The sequence below is a fragment of the Ambystoma mexicanum genome, chromosome 3p, assembly GCF_040938575.1.
Source record: "Ambystoma mexicanum isolate Mex_15411 chromosome 3p, UKY_AmexF1_1, whole genome shotgun sequence".
NCBI lineage: Eukaryota > Metazoa > Chordata > Amphibia > Caudata > Ambystomatidae > Ambystoma > Ambystoma mexicanum.
In genome coordinates this window covers 467,455,591-467,478,533 of record NC_090925.1, presented here as the reverse complement: position 1 = coordinate 467,478,533, position 22,943 = coordinate 467,455,591, and positions in this window count along the sequence as shown.

Sequence of the window (22,943 nt, the reverse complement as noted above, 5' to 3'; positions counted from 1 at the left end):
GACCAGACTTTCTATACTTCACCTACCCACTAGGGGTAGCCAAGAGGGGCTTGAGCCTCCTTTGGTTCTCATGGGGGATTGTTTCCGGGTGGTCAACCTCCTCATACGTTTACAGTAAATGTAAGGGATATTCATGAGACTTCTATGTCTTTTTCTATAATTACCTCCACTCCTGTGCTCAATGATGTTAACATGATTGATTCTATGGAGCCTGTTGAAGGAGGAACGAATTAGTTCCCCAATGGTAGCAATATCAGATTAGCAATTATGCGCCCAGATGCCTTTGGGCCAGGCGCGCTATACAAATAAAGAAATAAGAATATAAATATCAGCTGCTTCTCAGCTGAAATGTTTAGTATCCTTGAAAAATGTCTTACAGTATTGGTAGAAAAGTGTGGTGACATGGAGGATAAGCTGCTTGGGCAATATTGATATCAAAACTGATGCCTGCACACAGCCTATGGAAATATATCTGGCGCATACAGACACCCTTGCTGATTTAACTAACAAGCATGTGCTGCTGGTACAGGGGACTAAGGACGACACTGTAGGTAATGTTGTTATTCTAGAAAATGTCCCTGTTGCCTTAAACACCACTGGTGGATCTGTTCTAACAAATGTTAGGCATAAGAGGAAGCCAAAAAGGTAACTAGACAGGCAGTTATGTAAGTGAATAACAAAAGAGCAAACAATAGAATTGCCACTGTGAAATGACTAATGTATTGGACCGGCACACAGTAGAGCCTTCAATGGGGGTAGTCAGCACAGCTGTTGATGATGGTGGCAGGGTTGTCATCCCTATGAATTCTACTAGGGCTAAGAATAAAAGGGTCAACAAGATAAGACAATTGTGGTATTGAACCCATTAAAAACTGCATGGCTAATACATCATTTGATATAGAGGAGGGAAGACGGTGAGTACATAGTTTTATCCCCAATTAAGAGAAGAAACACAAATAATGCAGGCACTAAAATTGACGCCTCAAGAAGCAAAGTTAACCCTCGACTTGTTGTAGAGGGGAATTGTAAGCGATTTGGAAGGCAAAAAAATAAGGAGTTGGGAGATAGGGTTTGCAGTGCTGAAGCTAGATGTGCTGGAGGTTTATCGACTGTGTTAACCTTTAGGTAAATGCCAATAAAAGTAGCTTAGGTGCACAAAAAACAAGAAGGTATGTAGCTTCTTTTTTACTGGTGACACATTGTAATTGATCTAGGTTATTGGACTTGCTACACAGTATTATTCCACTTGGTTGTCTTAGGAGTGGTGATATACTTACAGATCAGACAAGACACCAATTATGCCACTTCTTTTATCTACTTTAGGGTGCAAAACATCATAGAATACATTTTATAGTATGTGGTTCCTTTGATTAAACTTGCCTACGATTTCTCCGTGATAGAGTTGGAGTCCCGTAATACATACCTGGCCAAGACCCCTTTATTTGTTTAAATGACGATAATTCGGCAGTGCTGCATATTCTGACACGACATCGTGGAAGAGAGAATAGGCAAAACCATGTTACCCTACTGGTACGACCATTTAATCTGTCTTAACGGTGCCTGCAGTGTGCCTAATTTTGCAGGATGGCGTAGGTAAGCATTGGGGAACTGGTGTAGCAAGTAAACAGAAGATGACACGGGGAGTGGCTTCTTAACCTGATTCAGCAGAAACTGTCACCTTGTTCCTGGTTCACCATTCCTGTTTTTATCTTGGAATACTAGGGGGCATAAGCATCCAACTGAACAGGATGGGTTATTGAAAGCGATATAGGTTTACAATTATTGCTCTCCAGGAGACCTGGCTTACCTCACCACTCACGATCGATGGTTGGCATACCATTTCTAAACAGGCTACACAAGGATCCAAGGGTAGGCCTAAAGGTGGATTAACATTTGGGGTCAAGAATCCTTTCCACAAATCACAACTGAGATGTAATTGTAACTATATCTTGGCCGGCGAACTAACTATACCCAACGTAGGTGACACAGGGTTGGGGAGAGTTTGAACTCATCATTATTAATGTGTATGGCCCTCCTTACCATGTTTTACATCTAGAAATACTTAGGGAATTACAAGTACTGCTTTGTAATCTTGGAGATCGGGCATTGATCATTTTGTGCAGGGACTTCAATGGTAGAGTGCCTAGAGATCACTCTCATCAAGGATACGATCTTGATCAATGCTCAACTCCATGTACTCCTAGCAGGTTGAATCGTACCTGTAGTCGTGTAATGGGCTGGGCTAACTTGATCTATTCTTCAGGACTGACTATGGGCAATAGTTACTGCCCTATCTGATAATCCAGCCCAGTATACTTGGATCTCTAACAAAAGTGCCAGCATTATTGACCACATTTCTGTTACCAAGCATGCCCCATTGATTGAGGATATGTGTATTGCATCTCGGCATGAAAGTGATAATTTCCCCCTCATAGTTAACCATGCTTTGAATGGTTCTGCCATTAGACAGGAGTCCCAAGGGACATTAGGTATAAACACTCTGTTGAATTGTGTCACTTGGAATTCTAATAACATACAACTTGCTAATGAGGTTGTAGATGGTCTCTTTAAAAGCTGTTTTGCTGAGTGTGAGAGTGTTGATGAATTGGGGCAGAACAAGGAATTGCTACTCTGGGTATTCAGAAATTTGAGGCCCACATCGAGAGGATTCGATCTTGTATTTTGACCAATGCTAGAAGTTGTTCTTGGAATCGGGTGGGTTTGCCCAATACTACACATCGACATCCGTTCTATATAGTTCTTAGGACAAAAAAAGGCTATTGAGGGCTGCTGTGCATAAGACGGCTGTACTTAATCTGGAGTCAGTCCAGCATGCCATAATTATTAAGACATTGAGGGTAGACCATCACCTTTGGCTAAATAGGCATCAGACAACTGTGGAATGTACTAAGTGGATGGAGTTTGGTGTTTATTGCTATTACTAATAATCATAGGTCTTCTGGAAGATTGTCTATGGTGCTGCGAACCGCAGTAGAGATGTCTGCAGTGTATCTAATGTGATTGGAAAAAGCATATGGAAACCACATTTGGAGGTCCACTTGGACTATATGATTTGGCTGAGACATCACCACCCTCCCATTGGGCCTCATTACAAGGTGGGCAGTAAGGGATTACCGGCACCAGTAAGGGCAGCGGTGCCAGTAATCCCTTACCACCCTACTACGAGTTCCCTTTGCGGGTCCTCCCTTAACGCCTGGATTTTCCAGGCGTTAAGGACGGACCCGCAAAAGGACTCTGGAGCTAATAACGGTACCGCAATTTGAGGTACTGTTATTAACGCCTTCCCCATTCCCATTGAGCCCTATGGGGGCTCAAATGGGAATGGGGAAGTGCCCTGGTGAATGGGCAATTACCGGTCTCACCAACCTTGGAATGGACCGGTAATTGCTCCATTCACCAGGGCGGAGTCGGAACGAGTTTGGAGGCAGCCATGGCGCTAATAGCACCATGGCTACCTCCAACCTCGTAATGAGGCCCATTCTGTTTATATGGAGGGCTACTCTGACATTCTGAAAATTGTTTGCTTCTAGAGCACCAGTTCCAGCCAACATTTGCAACATCTTGATTGAGGCAGACACAACTGCATGGGCTGGTGCACTACATTGCTTATTCAGGTGGATCAGTATTACCCAGCATCTAAAGTCTTCTTGGATGGACACTCATATTGTCCCCGTTACAAGAAAGGCTGCCGAAAAGATCCTTGTAGTTTTCGTCTATTAGCCATGCTGGATGCCTCGGCTAAAATCTTTGCAAGGGTCCTGCTCGATGAGCTAAACGTATGGATGAAGGAGAAAAATAACAGGGTGCTATAATAAGATGGTCTAACACACACTTAAGCAAGGATGCATTCTTGCACCCACACTCTTTGACCTTTACTTGGCGGTCCTGGGAGACGGTTTAAATAAATCCTGATGTAATATCGCCTAAATTGGGTGACGACAGCAATCAGTGGCTAGCTTATGCCGACGACCTAGCTTTACTAGATCTTACTCCTTCGTCCCTGCAGCTCTCTCTAAACCTTGTGCACTCTTATGCCCAATTGAATTCACTCACGAAGGCAAGTCAGAAGCTAAGTAAGTGGGAAACAGTTTGGCAGTTCGCCTGTCGGTGAAGGGGAGTAAAGGAAGGCGTGAGGAGTAAGTGGCATCTCGAATTTTTCTTCCCGTTATTATTTATTCTTTGCATAGTCTGGCTTAGCATACAGAAACAATGAATGCTTGAAATGGCCACGAATTTGCTGTTACCGGCTTCTTTGGGTGAAAGTGAAGGAGCTGTCTGTTCATTTGATTCCCAGCAGGTTGGGGGAAATAACCCAACTCGTTCCTCTGACTTCAGTTTAAACCCTCAAGCCCCGTCCATCGGGCAAAATGGCGGGTTATGAACACTTTTGAAACTCATGAGGAAATGGCTGGTTTACTAGATCACCAGGTGGATAATCCAGTTATGACTGACGTATATGGTGTACAATCACCTCCACTATATACTGATTTGGAGGGGGATAGTGTTGACACAGTCATATCTGTTACATCACACGCTTCCACACCCGAGTCAAAACAACTTAACCATCTTTTAACATCTCTGTCACACACCAATGTTGTAAACAGCCTGAGTGCAGAGAAACCGCGTATTGCCTTACATTACATTCTTTTATCGTTTGTTTCCATATACGAAGGAATAAAACTGGAGGTGCAAATGCACATAATTGCACTATGAACAATACAGAGGAAACTCGACTTTGCAAAAAATGCAGCTGAACTAAAAGCATATTTCTTGCACAAACACCAGCAGCAGTATTCTTGCATATCATATCTTTCGCAAGCCATTCATATGTTACAAAATACTGCAGATTTGTCCCAAAAGCAAGGCAAAGCAGTCCATCATCCATCAAACTCACCGGCAATACCGACCCCACCCCTGGTAGTGGTTGCTATTCCAGCCCCGGGGGCCTTTGCATTAAAAGGCAACACAAAAGCGTAATAACATTGAAAATCCCATGATATTATATAGTATGATATATGGCATTTATAACGCGCCTAAACACAAGTGTTTCAAGGCGCAATGAGGCAAGGGAGGGGGACAAAGGGAAGACAGAGCCAACGATCTTACTAGGCCAAGTGACATTGAGATTGCGCAAGTGTAGGAGAGAGGGGTGGGGAAAAGTGCAAGGGGAAAGGGTAGGGGGCAGTGCAGTACATGGGATCAAACAATACCAAGAAGTGCGGCAAGTGCAAGGTTAAGTGCAGAGAGCAGGTGTCCAAAGTGCAGGTAGGGGGACTGTAAGGTTATAGATACAGACCCAAGAGCAAGGGCTCCTGGGGGGGCAGTGCAGGTGTCCACCTGGGGCGGAAGGGGACCTGGGCCCAAGATCAAAGGGTAGCCAGGAGACCAGTACAGTTTCAGCCAGGAATTCAGCAGTGGAGAGGAAGAGAGAAGGCAGAAGCAAAGAGGAAAGTCTTAAGGTGCTTCCGGAACTGGAGATGGTTCTCCTCAAGTTTCAGAGAGGCAGGGAGGCTGTTCCTGAGGGAGGCCCCAGCAGAAGAAAGAGAACTGTAAACTCCTGAATAACAACAAAAGGTTGTCTAGAAAATGTTTGCAAAGTGTTACGATCCAGGATTCAATCGCAAAATGAAACCGAACCCCCCAAAAGTATCAGTTGATGTGTAAAAATCTCCTGTTAAGGTGATAATTGATAGCTTTTTGGAGGGTGAGGACGGCACAGAAAACGATGACCTGAATGGATGTCAGAGAGTAATAACACCACAAAAAGGGGCGAAAGTGTATGCAGTAATGACAACTACTGCCATCCAATGCAAACCATCTTCACGTGGTTGTTATGAAAAGTGAAGCGGGTATTGCAGCTCACAGAATATGTGCATTAGTGCAAACTGATGCAGTGGCCCCGGTTGCAGCAAGCGCCTACATCATCTCTGATACACGGACTGATACACTGACTTTTCCTATACACTCGAATGGTATCCAACACATTAAAGAGGCTAACTTGTATGCTAATAGGGCAGATCACTCTCCCTCAGTGCCTGGTATGGAGACAGGGAGTTTGGTGAAGAAATACAGCGTGGCGGTCATGGTAGGCTCGAACGTTAAGTGCTCACTGGCTCTGCCTCACCCAGAAGTAAATCTAGATCATGACTCCAACAAATATTTTTTAAACGCCTTGCTGCACGCTTTACCTGTGACTCAGGTGTTGGAGCAAAAAGACACTTGGTTATTGAATAAATCTAACGTGTTTAGCATTCTTAGGAGTGCTTCTGGCTTTAATAATAACGAGGTGGGCGTGTTCAACTCAAGTTTGACCAGCCGTATTGGCCCTACGTTTGGGAAGTTGGACAGGCATCCTTGTGCATCAGCTTCATCTTCCTGCACGTTAATCATGGAAAGCACTTTTATGGATGATGCATGTTTAGTCCTCAATGGAACTGCCACACTCACTGTGTTTTCGGAGATTCCGAATTTGTATGCAATTAATTCCAAGGACATTGAGCGAGTTGAGTTCAGCCATCCAGTTTGAAGAAACATTGTTACTAGTCATGTTGATTTGAATATGGTGGCTGAGGCTATAAAGCGCGAGATACCGCTCTTGAGACCATTAGGATTCACAGTGACAGAGTTCATACCACCTATTGTACAGAAGGGCTGTGAACTAGATGGACAGTGGTGCCCGGCTAGGGGAAATTAAACCTTGGTAACCTTTTCTAATAAGGCAACAAATGAAAGGGTGATACATTTCACCCCAGTATGAATGGTTATTTTACGTGCTTTTAGGTGGCTCAGAAGGGCGGAGTTGGGCCCCTAATGTTAGGGCTCAGGACTTTAATTAATTCTGGATCTTCAATCACAGAGGTGAATGAGCTAGAATCTCAGATTGGGGCATTGGCAGTGGAGTATGAAATAACGGTTGTTGGGGGGATTTTACAGAATTTTATTAATCAGCATTTACTGGCATTAGGGTTTCCAGGCAATAGACACGTTTTTGGCAAAACTAAGATCTTGCGTTGAAGGTTGGTTGAACAGGAGGGATTTTGGTCACATGTTCATAGTGGGAGATTTGAACTCTTACTGTACAGTGTCTGAATATGACAGCATTGAGACATCTATTGTTTTGTTTGATGATCATTCCACGAAGAAGACTCGTAATGGGGTCAAATGGCTTACTTGTATGAATTCCCTGGGTTTGCTTAAAGTAAATGGGGCCGTTAAAGGGGACGTCTCCGAAGATTACACCTGGTTCAGGGGGTAAGTGAAGTCCACCATGGATTACATTGTTTGGGATGAGGAGGTGTTCACTAAATGTTGTGAGCTAAGGGTGGAGTCTACTTTGTGGGGTTACTATTTGTTGTTGCCTTGCTCACTGGATCTGCAGGTTGAGGACTCAGAAAGAGTGTATGCTCATAAAGTTGCCATGAACTTTGGTGGTAACAGAATTGTTTGGAACACCGGTTCAATTAATAGATTTAATGACAGGATGAAATATGTTTTAGATTCTTCAAACTTTCAACATAAAATAGGTCTGTTTACTGTCAACAACAATGACCAAGTGTTGACCTCAAACTTGGCTGAGGTAGTAGGTGCAACCTGCATGAAGCAAAGTGCTGGCCGAATGGATACACTCAATACTCATGCTCATGACCTGGGTATTGTGGAGAAGAAGAAAGAAATGAGAGCAGCAATTAGGTTTGTTGGAAAGCTTGGCACCACTAGTATAGTAGAAAAGAAGGACATTGCAAGGATCACTTTAAAATCCAGGAGTTGGTTTAAGGGACAAAGATCCAGAGTTCATCAGCAGGAAGTAGAACTGATGCTTGATAGTCTTAAGACCAAAATTGTAGTTACATTTTGAAATTTGGTTAACACCTTGAAGCATTTATTTAAGGGTGTGCAGGTGAATGCGGTCCCAGCGTCTGTATGGGTTTCTAATTATGAATCCCTATATTCAAATGATAAAACAGACTTCACTCTGCAGACGATCTTTGATAATATCTATGGGGCTAGTCAACCAAGGGCACCCGGTCCTAATAACTTATCTAACAAATGTTTTAAGGGAAACCCTCTCGGTTGGCAACCATTTTATCTCTCCTCCTTTTAGATATAGAAAAAAGGCTGCTACCCCTCTTCATGGAGAATTTCCCATATAATACCTATGTACAAGCGTGGCCCTCGCTCAGACACCAACAATTACTGACCTATATCCATCCCTGATACAGACATTAAAATATTCACAACAGTTCTTTTAAAACATCTTGAGCTGTGGGCGGTGAAGACGGGTTGTCTGAGCAAATGGCAAACCGGGTTTAGAAAATCTCACAGGACCACTCTCAATGGCTTCGTATTCAAGTATTGTCAAGAACTTGTTAACTTCGGATACTTTGAATCCATTCACGTGGCAATGATTAACTTCAGCTCTGCATTTTACTTAGTTAGGAGAAACCTTTTATGGTTGAAGTTATATAACTGGGGAATACTGATTGAGCCTTTATAGCTCATCATACGGTTATTTGTCTCAACGGTTGCAGTTCAGGTTAAACAAGGGGCTTTGTCTAAACAGATTCCTTTTAAGAATGGATTAAGAAAGGGGTGCATGCTAACCCCCTGTCTATTTAATCGGTATGTTTCAGATGTGGGCGAAGCAATTGGGAATGCCACTTTTATTTTGCCTAAAATCAGTAATTTAAGGCCAACTTGGTTGGCTTATGCCAATGACTTCTTGTCGTTGGAATGTACGGCAGTTAGATTGCAGTGCCTGCTCACTGCTTTTGAAGGTTATGCTAACTGCTCATTTCTTAAAAATTAATGTTTCTAAAAAGAAATACTGACCTTCACAGCAAAGAGAACGACAGTTAGAGGAACTTGGGCAATGGGAGGATTCCCCTTGGAGAAAGTTCCAGTCCTGATATATCTGGGCTTTTACATTTCAGGTGCCCCGAACAAGGTTAACACGTTTAGCTATTTTAGACATCGGACTGAACCATTAGGTTCCCCGGTGACTTACATTAAAAATAGATTTTGTAAGTATTCCCTTTTCCCACTTATTAAGTATTATGTTAGTCCTGTTCTTCCAAAATTAACCTATGGGATTGAAATGTATCCAGCATGAGTCTTTCAAATTTTGGAAAGAATGGAAAGCAGTGCTGTGCCTATGGCTGCAATTTTATTAGAGATTGATCTGAGTAGTATTATCTCTTTATGTAGGTGGAAAGCCTTGTTGTTTTTCTATAAACTGTTTGTGCCTTGCTCAAACTTGCTTTATGCAGAATTGAATCAAATTATGAAGGATATTGGAGTTTCTTGTGATTACATCCTGAAGGAAATTGGTCTCTCGAGAGTGGAAAGAAAGACATTTTGCAATTTGACTGGTGTTCTATAACAGATAGGTTTCATAATCAGAAGAGTATACAACATCTGTCACATGAACATAAATGTTTAGTGTCTCTCGCTCCGTAGAGTTTGTTTCCTTGTTCTAGGATTAGACGGGACTTCCCAAGATTCCACTAGAATCAAATTACAACTCAGTGGTCCCGAGAAGACACAAGGAAATCAATTCCAACCTAATCAGCTGTCACTTCTGTGGAGTTGAAGGGGTCAATAGAATCGTTGGGGCATGTAATTATGCATTGTTAGACTCTAAGCTCTAAACGCATGGTTTATTTTGCAAAATTCTGTGAAAAGAGATGTACAGCCGATAATGAGTCATTTTGGAAAAGTTGCTTGAGCACACTTGCAATAGCCATTGTGGGCTTTGTACATTCCCTGGGTTTGTACAACGAAGATAGTGGCCAAACAGTAAACTTTGATCCGTGTTGAGAATTAATTTTGATAATAACTGTGTTCGTTTTATGGTTTTTAATGTTTGTATGGGATTGTATTGTAATTTTGTATGTTGTAATATTGTTAAGATTGAACAATGTTTTAGCCAATAAACAATGGGAAAAAAGTAATCACTTACAATTAACATTAATAAAACCAAAATAATGTTGTTTTGTGCAAAACACAAGAAGGTACCTCATTGGAAGTTGATATTGAATCAAGAAGGCATAGAATTGGTACAATCCTATAATTAGCAAGGAATCCACTCTTGATTCTAAATTGGATGGGTCAAGCTGCATCTGGATCAGATGCAGCTCAAAACAGCAAAGGTTGCGGGAGCTATTACATCTTTTTCATGTAATGGTGCTGGGTATTCGGGTTGGGTTGTTTATCAGATTGTATCTCTTTAAGATGCTTCCCATAATCCTGTATAGTGTGGAAATGTGGGCCCCATAGAGAATCCCTTCTCTCGTCAAGTTAGAGCAGAGCACTGTGCGAAGGCTGATGAGATTACCTCACAGTACTCTTGCTGAGTTTATTCTTTTAGAATGTAGTGTCAGGGGCATTCTTGTTAAAGTATACTTGAGTTTTTTCACTACCTACTAGAAACTTATGAATGCCACTGAGGGTACATTGCTATAGCTCTTTGGAGATGCTCTTGAGATTTGGAAAAACTTAATGCGCACCGTCGTTTATCTAAAATACAGGACATTACTGAGTTTTGGGTTAAACAAGTTTATCATTTATATGCAATGTTCCTTTTGTTTTGCTGCTTTATAGAAATGACTAGCAAAATGTGTCCGTACTATGTACGGGTTCTGTAGACAGGCACAATAACACTCTCATCAATTGTTGAAAACCAACGATTTTGTAGGTTGCTGTTCGGAGTCGCTTATCGCTTGACATGATTTGCACTTTGAAGTAAACTGCACTGAGAATGGGCTTGTGTGGCTGGCTGACATACCCAGGAGCAGACGTGGAGTGGAGGTGAGAATTGGCATGCTGCAGCACACTAGGACCTTCTCTGCGCTCTCCCCCACCTGTCGCCTAAACCTGCCACGATGCAGTGCATTGTGGTGCATTTTGGTGCACAAATCTCAGAAATGGTGCATACTTGTGCCTTGAAACATGGTTTTCAGGGTCCCATAGGGACCTTTGAGTTTTGTTCCTCACGTTGAGATGCTTAAAATGAGCTTTGTCCGGTCCTTCTACGACTGCATTGATGTTGCGTCGATTTCAGGCAACTGTCACATATGTGAAGGGGCTGAAATCTGGTCAAAGGGGTAGGGTGACCAAATGTGATGTAGCCAGTAATGTTTGGAGGGTCATAACAGGTAACTATGCAAAATTTGGTGCTTATTGGTGAGCCGAATGGAATTGTATAAGGAAAAAGCCAATAGATGTTCTACTTTATCTATAGAGAGATAGAGATAGATATTCCATCAAGAATTACCCAAAAAGACTGTCTAAAAAATCTTGTATGGTAAATATGTTCGAATTTCAGCTGTACGAAAATCATCCACAGCCGAAAAATACAAACATATTTAACATACGCTGCAAATGTAACGAACAAGAGAAGCAAGGGTTGCGGGGGTGTCCCCCACACGGCTATTCACTACAATGGCATCAGAGTTTCCGGGGGTGTCCCCTGCTTACCGATGAATAAAGTAAAAAAGAAAAAAAGGACCCTGTGGCTCTGCTTCCCGTCCACGTCAGTGGAAGGAATAAGTGTTGCAGGAGAGAAGACGATTTGCGGTTGAACAAGGATACCCTTGTTCAACGTCCAACAGGAGACGGAGGGCAGCTTGCACGAGTGCTGCGCATTAAACAGTGTATGTGGGTGAAGGGATAGGTGGGCAACAGGGTTTGTAGAGGTGTCCCCAAGATATGAATATGGGGATAGGGGGCATACAGGCAATATATATGTTTGCGGCAGAAATTACCGTATTAAAATGCATATTTTCGGTCAAAACGGTTACAGTAATTTCTGCCGTGAATATATTCGCCACGGTTAATCAACCCAAATTCATTCCATCATACAGTCAAACATAACTTTTTGCAACACTGCCTTCATTCAATTATTCGTACTTCACTAATGAACCGAACAACCCCAACACATTTCACTCTCAAGACAGCCTCTTCAGGTGGATTGATATTGACATCAGAACTCTTAATACTGATCACACAAACATATTTCACTGTAGAGTGTGCGGCATCAAATTATCAGAAAATAAAGCTGCATTCAATGGGCTTTAAACTAAATATGAAGGATCAAACCCATAATTACTTGAAACAATTTCCATGGTAAAAGGCTGACGAGAAACCGTAATGGCCTGCTGGTTTGTGCTAATGTGGATGCCTAGTCGTGCAATGTTAGAGTGTTCGTGTCTAGAATACATACATAGTATTGGCATAGGAAAGAATAACATTTTTTAAAAAACAAAAAAAAAAAATGTGGGGGTTGCAGGGGTGTCCCCCGCATGTTTCATGCAATAATGTCGCCACAAAAAACAGCAATTTTTCGGCGATATTTTTGCATGGCGAGATTTTTGTGGCAACATTATTACATGGAACCTGAAAGACAGAGTATGATTGGTGGGATCCTCTCCTACAGAAGTGAGCGATTGCGGCTACTAGCTAAGCTGATTGACCTTTATAGAAGAAACAACCTCGAACCGGATCGCAAGGGTCCCAACGTGCCTGGAAGCAGATATTAGCTATGAGCCAATAGGCAGATGCTTAAATAGACCGCACTTGGTATGAATTGTATGAACAAGAACTGATGAAAACATGGCAGAAACGCATGAACTGTCATACACAAGAAACACGCCGCCACAGGACAAAGACTGGAAAATGGGCCGATCCTTGCAACAATTGGTTAACATAATCCAGGAGGAGCGATGCAGAGGCATATGCTTGACAACATTGATACATCATTGATTATCCCATGGCTAGGAATCAGGAATCTTCTACCCATTACCCAACAGTAAACCATATTTGTGACACTAGGCACAGCAGATGTTACGTGCTGCCACCCTAAAGATCAAAGATGGACAACAGTAAGGGTGGTGACCAAATTCCTGCAGGATGCACTAATGAAAAAAGAAAAAAAAGTTTGAGTACACCCCACCAGAGTTTTACTGGCTGATACCACCCTTGAATGATGCATTCAGCAATCACCAAATGCAACAAAAATGAATACTGAGTCACAGGAATAGATGCACCCCAGCTGGCTGGAACCGAAAAGACTGCCAGTGAAATCCGGGGCAAGGACCTAGAGATGGTAACAAAAAGCCTGATTCCAACTGGCTTTGCCATTAGTAAGCTCCTAAGGAGACAGTGGCGGAGAGACAAATACCTTCATTAACATTCGAACAGCATGTGCGGAACAATATCCCTCAAAAACTGACAAAGGACAATGCTAATCCTTGCATCCCCCTCTCCAGTCCTACTTATGTTGCAGGTTCATCGTTTCTATTTACTTACTTAAGGTCCCAGTGGCCGAACATATTTTAATAAACTAAAGTAAAATACACAACTCAAACACTCACAAATCAGGAAAGCGCAATATACTCTAGTCCGATTTCTTCCAATCTATGAGGCAGATTAAAGGGAGCGAACCAAAGCTTCCTCAATATGACACTTAGTTCCACTTCCAGGTCGGCAGAGGTGACAATTCGTTCTCGTTCTTCCTGCTCCAGGATTTTTCAAACTGTGATATGGCTCGGAAATAGAAGTTTAGATAAAACCAAAAGAGAGCTGTGAGGTGTGCCAGGCAAATCGCTGAACCTGCAACAACGGTGCGATTAATGCTGTCTCTGGCTTGAGGTGGCAGGAATCGGGCAAACGTTCAGGCTGTGGTAGCTGCATGCTAGTTTATAGAAGACCTAAAATTAAAAAAATATATAATTCACTAACAGTTACTTGCTGTGCTCGCATTGGTACATGAAGGCAGACTCCCCCATGGGAGACAGTGAAATGGAGGAATTTGGTTTTGCTATTTATCTCCTGCCGTAGGGGAGGAGTAAAACACAATTTGCCACACGTGTCTTTCCTAGTGAGGGTGACCCCCATTGTTTAGGACTGGGAGGAGGAAGAGAATGTGATAAGGCTAGCCCAAGAGACTCCCAGATCGGTTCCCATCCCAAGCCGAGTCTCACACACGAACAGCCCACTCTTTGGAACACTCAAACCTACACGAATGCAGAAACAGCCGCAGTCCTACAGCGTGTTCAGAAGCTGAACAAAATGGTAAATATGTCTTGCAATTTAAACACATGTTCTTGTTATAGTGAGTATTATGACCAATAGAAAGAGAATAGTGCAAATTACAATACTCAAGTATTGTGTGTGTGTGTGTGTGTGTGTGCGTATGTGCGTGTGTGCGTGTGTGTGTATATATATAAATGGTAACATCGGAATGGTTTACACTCGTGGAATCAGAGGCAACCATGTTGGCCAAATGGTGGAGGCTGGGGAATCAAATTGCCAATATATTAAAAATTAGTGATTTGCTTTGTAATCAAAGGGCGGATAATTGAAAAAAAAAAACACCCTGCTCGTAGTCTCAGTAAGTTGAGCTGAAATAGTTTCTTGCCGAGTCTCTAGCTGTTTAATGATAAGAGGTCAGAATATTGCTATATGAAAAAGATAATCTGGCACAATAGTGAATGAATAGAAATGGAACAATCCCAAAATGTGAATTATGGGGCAAGTATGGTATTATAATTCAAATACATAGAATTTATGATTATGAACAGGGACAAGCCTGGGCTTGAAATGTTTGCAATACGAACAAAATCTGACAAATAATAGTCATAGGGCCTCATTCTGAGTTGTGCGGTAAGGGATACCGGGCACCGGTAAGGAGACCGGTGCCGGTAAACCCTTACCGCCCAATTCCGAGGTCCCTTAGCGGGAACCGCAAAGGACGTGTGGTCTGACCACATGTCCTTAGCGGGTCCCGCTAAGGGACCAGGGCGCTAATTACGGGCCCGCTATTTGCGGGCCCGTAATCAGTGCCTTCCCCATTCCCATTGAGCCCTATGGGGGCTCAAATGGGAATGGGGAATAGTTGGTTGAATGGGGACTTACCGGGTCCTCCAGGGTCGGAATGACCCGGTAAATCCTCATTCAACCAGACCGGACCCGGACCCAGTATTGGAGCTAATAGCGCCATGGATGCCTCCAATCTCGGAATGAGGCCCATAGAATCAGTCTGGCAATTGCGATCAAGGATGAATGAATTTCTAACGAAAATGCTGCCAGTTGACCATCCATAGTCCAACTCACAAAGTGGCCAAGCAAGTTCTTCCCGTGTTGAGTAGTGTTTCCAACTTTCAGTTGGAATGACTGTTCGCAATACTGCCCAAAATACCTCTGTCCACGCTACTCCATCTTCTTACACTGCTTTTCCAATACATAGACCACATGCAAAATTCTCTCTGCATCTCTGATTTGTGCATAATACAAACACAAGGTATATTTAAAAGCCAGCCGTATATGGGTAATTTGATTCAATATTGTATGCAATAAAATAGTTATTTTCATTTCCCTTTGTCTTTATTTTGACTGCATGAACACATTTCCACCACTTGGTGTGGCTCTCGTGCCTGTGTGCCTTTGCCATTGCAAGTGGCGGATCTCACATAATGATGTTGGGCCTCAATATGAGTCCGGCGGTAACCCTGCCGCTGCACCCGGCCGGGTCAGACCTGTTGGGTACAGTGGCTCTGGCAGGCAGACTTGTAATTTACCGGTCTGGAAACAACGGTGCCGGTAGGCTTAACTGCACCATTATTTCTGTACAGGCAAACATATAATGAGGCTCTTTACCTTTGTTTCAATCCAAAACAAGCCAGTTCCCCGTCTCCTTTCTAGGTAGGGCTGGCACATCGTGCTTATTGGTTAAGGTAGGATAACATTTATTATGAGGTTGACATTGAGGGTTGAACTTGGTATTTTCAAATACCAAGTTTTTAACACTTGCCTGATTATGGGGCACACTGAGCCTTTTAAACAAAATACCTTATGCAGTAAGTAACACAGCATGATGAGGGTAAATCCCTTTTTAAAATGTCTCCAGTTGTGTGTGAAGAAACACCATCCGCCTCGGCGTGTAACCCTAAACCTTTTAGATTTTTGCTACTGAAAATTAGGATAGTTTTTCTCTCGACAAAGTGACCTCTGCTAATCAGCACTCAATTGCTAAATACTCCATGACGTAAAAGTATAGCAAATGTGTTTTCCGAGCAGGCCCCTGTGTACCGACATGCCTCAAACTGCCATGTGGCTTGGCAACATGGCAGCCCCAGAGTAACATGTACATTTCTGAAACAGCTTCCTGGAATCCAAACTATTCCAACATCCGTGGGCTGCCTTTAACAGTGGGCACCCATGGTTGAAATCATATATAACTGTTTATCGCTGGAGCCTGGGCAGCTTGGTTAAATATGAATATACAGCTATATCCATCTGCCATAGTAGAATATGAGGGAATACAGTGACCTATGAATTGAACACTTGTTAAAGCTTTTGTGTATCATTGTCAGGTGCTGAGGTTCACACACATGTATTTGCTGGGACCAAAACTGAGGTTTTCCTTTGATCTCTGCTGGGAAAATGTGACACTTTCCTAGAGGAACAAAACATACCCTCAGAGAGTAGGGTGGGAGTCAGTGCTTCAAACGCTCTGCCAGCACAATGGGGAAGTAGCACAAGGGGGCTGCAGCCTTTTTGATCTGACAGACATGAGAGGGGGGTAGTAGTTGTTAGTTGTAATGCTTAAGTGAGGATCTGTCCCAAGGGCAGGGGTACTTCCATCTTGGAAAGGTTCAGGTACCACTCCTTCCTGTGACCCCCCCAAATTCATTCAGTCAAGGCACTCTGTGAGCTGACACCAGAAGGCAAAGACTCTTGATACAGCAGCTGAGATTGGCCACTTACAAAAGGCTTGACATGGACCAATCTGCTGTGGCAAAATAACAATGTAAGGTGGTGAGACCCTAACCCCTTCCTGAATCATATTTGAACTCAAGAACAAGAAGTGTTTCACTGGAACCTTATTGGGGTATCTGCCCAACTTCCCCTGCAATTTGGATTAAGATAAGGCTTTGCAAGGCAGGAACAATACCTCCTGTATAGCCACTTCAGGGAAACATTTGGGATGACCTGCATCTGAAAAACCCTCCCTTTTGGTACCCAGGATAACACTCGTCACTGAAAGTAGCTCATGTGCAAGTGTACTCTGGCAATTTACTGAGTTGGAAGGGCAGAGGAAGCACTTTTCTTTCCTCTGAGAGTCTGGGTAAGGGCCCACAGCTATCCAAAATCAGAAGAAGCAGTATCGGGGTCTGTTCACACTTTGAACCACTTCTGAGATGACCCATCCACCCAGCGTCCCCAACTCAGCACTTTACTTTACTTACTTTATTTATATAGCACAGACCTTGGACCCTAAGGCATGAGGGTGCTGAGAAACAAAAAAAGCTCACAGGTTAGAAATTAATTCAGAACGAATGTGGATGTGGAGAACTAAAGAAAGGAGCGAAATCATGCAAACAACCATGGTTTAAATTTTTGCTTAAATGGTTCAAGCTTATTCTGAGGTCAAGTGGGAAATCGTTCCATGCCTTGGGGGCAGTGATAGAGAAAGCTCCTTTTCCTGTCTTCCTGGTTCTACATCTCGGGATTGTTAATCATTTTTGATTATTAGATTTGAGATACCTACTCACAACCTTATCCTCAATGAGAACCTGTAAGCAACTCGGCATAATGCCAAGAGTGCATTTGAAAGTAAGCACTAGGAGGCGATATCGTATTCGAGCCTCCACCGGGAGTCAATGCAAAGCTCTTCTAGCCTCTGAAACATGGTAACGTCTAGCGAGGCCCATGATCACCCTCACGGCACCATTTTGAATTACTTGTAATCTGTTTGTATCTGCTTTACTAAGAGCAGCTAAGAGACTAGAACAATAATCCAGTTTGGCACCAATTATCGCTCTTGCTATAGTCTGTGAATTGGCCTGTGTAATCAGAGATCAGAGGTAAGCAAAAACTTTGATGTAATATGCTGCCCCTGAGACTAAGCGCCCTACGTGGGCCTTCATAGTAAAACACTGGTCGAATGTAACACCCAATGTTTTACTTTATTAAGAGGGGTATCGCGATGTCCCCTAGTTGGAAGACATCATAGATGGGACCTAGTTTGGAAAGCATAGGTTGTGAGCCAACGATTAATAGTTCCGTTTTAAACCTATTCAGAGCCAGGTCATTCCATAACATAATGAATGCATAGACCATGTTCAATTCCTCTTCGTCCGATTCATGGGAACCCACCAAGGGGACAACACACGGTGTATCGTCAGCGTAACTGCTAAATAAAATCCCTTCCTGATCCAACAATGCGAAGAATGGAGCCACAAAGATGTTGGACAGGCATGGCGATATTCAGGCCCCTGAGGGATCCTGTATTCCACTGGCACTGAGATAGCCTCGGCCACATCAGAACATACTCGGCTTTCTCTATTATTAAGAAAGAATGAGACCCAGCATGTAGCAGCTGGGGAGAAGTTGGCCTCTTCTTCTAACCTGGCGACCAATGTTACATGGTCTACCAGGTCGAACACGGCCGATAAGTACAAAAGCATGAGCATGGATGGAAGACCTTTGTCCATTCCGTCTAGCAGCCTAGATTTCAATTCCAGTAAGGCAGTCTTGGTGCCATATCCTACTCTAAATCCGGATTGTAGACTGTTCAATACGGGGTATGCATTTAAGTGTTGGGCGATTCGCCCATGCGTCACTCGGTCAAGAATTTTAAGAAGGAAAGGCGTATTTGTAATAGGCATATAGTTTAATGTCTCATCCATAGGTAAACCCATTTTTTTTAAAGAATTGGAGTAACCCAGGGTAGTTTGATATCAGCTGGAACGTGATCCTCAAATAGCGAGGCAATTACGAATCTACAAATTGATGCAAGTAAGGTCGAGGGCAGGTTTTTATGATCACGGCCGAACAAGGGTCGCTTTTGCATCTGGTAGTTTTAAGATGCGTCACCACCTCCAACAATTCATCCACAGTAATAGGGGAAAAGTTGAACTGTTGGATGGAGGCGCATCTTTTATAGCGCTCGGTGCAATGCTTGCTCTCATCTAACGAGCAGGCCATTTTATTTCTCGCAAGATATCATCCTTGATGCCCTTCAATTTATTAACCAAGGCATCTTGTATACTCTGGCACCAAGCCCTATCCTTCACAACAGATCCAGCATCAGGAGGGGCGGTGGATTCCTTCTCTTTCAGTAATTTAAACAGTTCTTTTACCTCAGATTTGGCATTTACAATCCTATCATTAAAGCATTATTTTTGCGTCCAAAATAGCCAGTTTCAACACTGAGCAACACTCTTGCTGAGCCTTTATAGCCCGGCAGAGACCCAGGCACAGGATTCGTTTTCCATTCATAGAAGAGTTTCCTCATTTTAGATGTTTGCTTTTGCAAGCCAGGGGAATACCAAGGTTTACTTTTTACCTCCAGCCGAATTCTTTTGTGTTTCACCGGGGCTAATTTATTAGCGATGTCGTGAAAATTGGAGATCAAGGTTTTAGACATCCCTTCTACTGGATTCTCAGGTCAAAAATGTATATTAGGACTCAACAGAGGTTCAATTCTGGTTGCATAATTAGTCTAGAGCTTCTACCAGTAATATTTGGGGTAATCAGCCTGGATAACAAAGTGTACAAATGAATGGTCAGACAAGGGACAGAGAGAAACCTGGAGACTTTTCGTAATAACGGCAGAGATCCAATCGACCGCATGACCCAAGATGTGTGTAGGTAGCCAGTTTCTCTGTTCCAAGCCTATGTTAGCCAAGGCCATCTCCAACTCAACGCCCTTGGAATTTTCCTTGTTGCCTAACCAAAAATTAAAATCACCCAACAATAGGAAACTAGAATGGGGTTTGAGGAAAGGCAATAGATGGTTGTCCAAAGCCGACGTAAAGTCTTCAAACAGGGAGGAGGTCTACAAATAAGAAGAAAATTTAAGGTAGCTTTTGCGTTAAGACCTATTTTTACCTGTAAGGATTCAATACCGTTCATTATAGTTCCCATTTTTCCCCACACAACTAAATCAGTGACTCACACCCTAAAATGTGCCTGAAATAAACATTTATTAAGTCTAGCAATTATTGTATAGAATTACAGAAAGACAAATTATTTGTTATCCTATTCTTTCTTATTTATGGTCACTGCTGTAAGTGTTACACTTGTGGAACCCCCTCTTTTTTTAAGAGGCCTGAGCAAGAAAGCTATCCACTCCAGAAACAAAGATCCACACGACACTGGCCACAGCCCAGGAGCTTACATATAAAAAAAAGAAAAAAAGAAAATGACGTCCCTGACTGCTCTTCAATCCAACATCAGCCTAGTCCTGAAAGCATCCTGACTGCCGGTTCAATGCCATAAAGCTGTGTAAATCCAAAGCTGCCTATACCAATGTTTGCCAACAAAAAATCTACATCAATAGGTAATCTTGTTAGCAGTCGCAAGTTAAAAACGGAAGAATCCCAAACAGAAAACATCACTGCACTCTGGGGAATGGACCCTATCAAGGAACACTACCCATGCGGAAGCTATGGAGTGTGCAAAATGACTACAAAAACAAAGAAGTAGACATAGGCATCAGCAAAAATTGGTTGTAAAAGAATTTTTCTAACTGGAATACAGACCACGTAGTGTATATGATCAAATGTCCCTGTGGACTTATATACATAGGAAAAACCAACAGAAAGATCAAAATGTGTATAATAGAGCACAGGAGTTGTTTAAAGAATAAAGTACTCCAGGCACGATGGTTAAGCACTTCATGGAAAGAAATCATGGCCATGAAGAATTAAGCTGGACAGTACTATTAGCGGTCAAAGGAAAACATCAAATTGCAAGAAACAACAAGCTTTTTGAAAAAGAAGTATTTATATACAAGACAAAAAGCGGCACTAAAGGGCTGAACGAGGCCATAGAAGAGCACAATATAAAAGCTGACTGAAGGGATCCTGGGAGTAACTACTCCACCCTTACCTTTCTCTTACAGGTAGAGATTTAGGAATAAGTGTACCACAATCAATATATCATTCAGGATAATTTTACATCGAAAGATGGCTATTTACAAACAGATCTAGTACCAGAGAAGTAGATATATAATCAATTCCAGCAATTGATTTTTCATCTGAATACTAATTAATTAGAAGTTACATTATTTAGACGCAAATACAGAGTGAAATTCCTAGAGACCTATACTAATATGTAAACATGGAGGTGTCCATTTATACAGTACAATCATCGTACTAAGCTGAGTCTCAGGCACATACAATCGTGAATTCAGCATTTGATCCTACATCTGACCAATAGACGTGAAAATAGCGTATAGGTTGTATATGGGAATAGAAATCACAATAATGAATTAATATGGACTATTTAATTCTAGGCCTTAGACTTCTATTTTAGGTGCAACATAACTAGAAGGAGAGGTATAGAATTATGTAGATCATACCTACAAAAACTGAAATGATAATTAAACCGGGAGTCATACTGAACGTAACTCTTAGGGGTAAAATGCTGTACACTTATTATCAGAGGTCTGAAACAAATAACATCTGATGCTGATTAAAGATTTCATTTGTTACAGCGAGATACATGATCTGCATAATTAGAGATGCATCATTCTAAAATGGAGGACCTATTCAGCAAATAACTCACTTTACCCGCGTTCACGGACATGAAAGGTGTCCGTTACAAATACCATAGAGTTCAACCAGTCCTATACGAACACTACCAATTACTCCTGCTCGTGATAGCTACACACTGGTCAAAGTACTAACTTTTCTGCGTATCAAGACCCTGAAATTGATCGAGATCCTCGAGGAAATCAGATAAAAGACAACCTGAAGGTAAACAAGTGCTTTGAAATACATGAGCCATATACAACTAGTCAACGTATGTTTTGTAGATAATAGCAAATAAGCTTTATTTTTAACAATCAGAGGGACTATGATGTTTAAAACAGTTGGTTATAAGCTAACTGTAATCAATATGAATGTGAGGCATCTAATATAATTCATCACTATGTCACCAGCCTGCTATAAAAGTAGCAGCGTCACTGCACAAAGAGTGACATATTTACAGTATAGAATTTTTAATGACCCCTACAGATACGACGGGAACAGCGAGAACACTAATTTCCCTCCACAGAAATCAAAGCTACCTATTCCCTCTGAAGGACACAAACCATAATAAGAGTGACACAATGCACCATTTATGGACTTTTAAAAACCATAGAAAGGTAAGTGACCTACTGCACTAAAGGGTATTACTGGAAAGAGGGACTAAAAAAGTTGGGTCATAATGGGCGACCGGTCTGAATACAGAATTATCGTATCTGTTTAAGATGTTACTGTTGGATCGAACTAATTGAAAGTCATCCAGCAAAGTTATCATATAATTATCTGGATTCCTTCTTTATGACTGTACCCACCTGCTATATCAGGTAATAATATATCTGATATTAGCTTATAGTCAACCAAGACTTACAATAGTAAATAGAGCAGTTTTAGCTCACACTATTATGTGTTTCCTTTTATCAACAGTTCAAAGGAACCAATGCTTAAATATCACCTGAAAGGGAAGAGAAAACAGGATGTTTGCTATAGTCATTGTGACCACAAAACTTTCTCCTGATGAATGTTCCTTAGTCTTATAGTGAACAGAAACATGTTGAGCCTTACCCTGTATAATTAATTGCACAGGAAATTGAAGAAATGTGTTCTTAATACTCGTTACTTCTGTTGAGAATTAGAGTTCTCTTTTCTTTTTTTCATCTATTTTTCTATTAAATTTTATATTTCCCTAAATTCTGTCAATAAGAAGAAAAATAAGTCACAGACTATTTGTATAGTTGTTATATGTGTTCATATATGAATTTTTCATGACTGTTGTTTTTAGACATTTTTTATAATAAAATTGAAGAATTTTTTGGAATTAGAGCATGATTTTTGTTGAACTGTTGATCAATCTATCTACCTTTACAATTGTTTAATATTATCAATACC